Genomic DNA, 3073 nt, shown 5'->3' on the forward strand with positions numbered 1-3073 from the left:
CGTGAAGGAAGGAAGGAAAAAGAAGGAAGAAGGTGACTAATGCGTGCAAGCAAAACCGAACAAACAGCCCTTTAGTATTGTTCACAAATATGCATGAGGATTGCTATGTTGAGCATGTGATCACAACCTCCTATTGTGCCATTCTTATCGGGCTTGCTCTGACGACGGCAATACAGGCTCACAGATCAGTGCAACAAGGATTTAAATACGAGACCATGTGGCTTCAGGGGCGGCTGATTATAAAGATCATCTTGAAGGCGCCTGGGCCGAGAGGGGAGGATGGGTGACTTGTCCCTTCAGGCTGCTTGGGATAATCTTCGTAGGGTTGCTGGATCCTTGAAGGTTTGGAATCAGGACTCGTCCTGTTCGGTTTGGAAGTAGATCAATAAATTGGAGCGTCGGTTGCGCTCTATACTGTCGACCCCGGTATCTGATGCTCTCTGACTGAAGAGAGGGGCATTGAGTCACGGTTGTGCGAGCTCTTCGAGCATGAGAAAACTATGGCGCGTCAGCGCTCCAGAGTGGATTGGCTCCTTGAAGGGGGGCGAAACACCGAGTTTTTTCATGCACATGCTAGATCACACAAGGGGAATAATGAAGTTCATTCCTTGCTATGTGAGGATGGCTCTTTGTGTGACTCACAAGGTGAAATAAAGGGTATGATGCAAGAGTTTTATGAAAATAACTTTACCTCCGACTCTTGTGGTGTTGTTGATGCAACTCTTGATGCTATTCCACAAAGTTTCATATGAGATCAATGACAACTTGTGCAAGCCTTATACTGAAAAGGAGATCAAGGCTACTCTTGTGGTGGTGTTGATGCAACTCTTGATGCTATTCATCAAAGCTTCACATGAGATGAATGACAACTTGTGCAACCCTTATACTGATAAGGAGATCAAGGCTGCTCTTTTTGGGTCCAACAAAATCCCCAGGCCCGAATGGTTTCCACGCTCTCTTTTATCAGATTCACTATAACTTTATTGGGAGGAAATTTGTCATGTTGTTAGAAGCTTCTTGAAAAAGAGGGGCATTGAGTCGCGATTGTGCTTATCCTTGAAGGTTTACGTGACTCTTTTATTGTGTTAATTCTTAAAGTTGCACGACCAGAGCATTTGGAATTTTAGACCTATAAGTATATGCAACGTGCTTTACAAAACTGCCTCCAAAGTTTTGGCTAACTGTCTGAAATTGCTTTTGCATGTTGTCATCTCAGAGTTTCAAAGTGCTTTTGTGCCTGCTGTATTGAGCACTGATAATGCCCTGATTGCTAACGACTACATACTATAAGACGTCAACAAGCAAAACAACTTTTCTTTGCCATGAATATTTGTATGATGAAGGCATATGATTGTGTTGAGTGGAGTTATCTTCATGGCTGCCTCTCCAAGCTTGTCTTTGCTCTGATATGGATCAGCTCGGTGATGAGGTGTGTGACCAATGTCAGATATGCTGTCAAATTCAATGGTGAGCTTACTGCTCCGGTTGTTCCCTCGAGGGCGATTCTTTAAGGAGACCCAATTAGCCCCTACATGTTTCTTTTGTGCACTTAAGGCCTGTCAAGTCTATTAGCTCAGAAGGAGAATTGCCACTAGCTACATGGTATTAGGAATGGTCGCTCTAGTCCACCCATTTCACATCTCCTTTCTGCTGGCATCCTCTTTGCAAGAAGTGACATGTGTAGTGTGGATGCTTTGGAATCTACCATAAACCTTTATTGTAATGGGTCTGGTCAGTTGATCAACAAAGACAAAACCTCATTGTTCTTTGGTCGTGGTTGTCCGGAAGGTGTCAATTAGAGGGTTAAAACCAGATTGGGAATATCAAATGAATCTTCCAATGACACATACCTTGGTTACTTCAGATTTTTGTTGTTTCTGTGCAAGGCTAGAATATGTAGAGCCCGTATGCGAGAAAAGTTTGGGAGATGGTAAAAGTGTCTTCAGCATCAGCTTGTGGCGTTATAATTTTTTGTCTCCTAAGCTTTGGCTATGCGATTTTCTGTCCAGATTCTCAGGTCAGAAGGCCACTGTTCTTATGGTGACACTGGCATATCTGGGAGGCGTGCACTTATGCCAAAAAAAAATCGGATGCTCCTCATCCTCGATTTTTTTTTAGAAAAGGAGGATGACCCCCGGCCTCTGCATCTGGGAGATGCATACGGCCACTTTATTGATTATTCTCGAGGACCTTACAAAGTATTACAACAATGTGCCTGAATTCACCATCTTGGCAACACATGCCGCTACTCCTATCCAAAATGATGAAGGGGTGCTAGTTGGGCCACTACCCAAACCATTCACCTAAGCCTAACATCAAAAGCCGGAAGCCGAAACATATTCGGAAGCCCCAGCCGAGCCATCTGGGGCAAAATCCGGTCAGACGCACTCGTGTGTCGTCGCCGCCATCTTTCACATGTCCGTCTTCAGATCATATTGAGGCTTCTACCTTGTCTGGCCACTCTGTCATCGACGTCACCATGACACCAGACAGCAACCTACTCCTACGCGAGTCCCTCTCCGTGCATCGGACGCCGAGCCTCCACAGCGCCATGCCGCCGATATCCGCCGCCATCGATGTGTGAGATGAAGCACCGCTCCACCATCCCCCAGCCAGCACTTACTCCAAAACGATGCCCCGGGAGGGAAAGCTATAAAACGCCATCATCATCCGATCCGGAAGACCCAGATCTAGGGTTTGCCCCGGAGCATCCCGAGCCTGATGACGCAGACTGCAACGACGATGCCTCGACAAGGGAACGACATCTAAGACGCCGCCATCGTCCGCCATGACCGTAGTCGACGCAATTTTCATCGGCAGTTGCTCCACCAGACGTGCGCCGCTGACGTCGCTGGTCCCTTCAACCGGAGCAAACTCCAAAACAATGCCCTAAAGAGGGACTACGACGAAAAGCGCCGCCATCGCTCGATCCCAAGGAGATCTAGGGTTTCCCCATAGTTGCCCGTGCTGTCAAGGGCCAGACAAGGGTAGAATCCCGCGGATCTGCCCAGCTGCCGACGAGTCGCACCCACCACCGTGCCGACGGCCGACCAGCGATCAATCTGGCCGCGCC

The sequence above is a fragment of the Triticum aestivum genome, chromosome 3D (genome assembly GCF_018294505.1).
Source record: "Triticum aestivum cultivar Chinese Spring chromosome 3D, IWGSC CS RefSeq v2.1, whole genome shotgun sequence".
NCBI lineage: Eukaryota > Viridiplantae > Streptophyta > Magnoliopsida > Poales > Poaceae > Triticum > Triticum aestivum.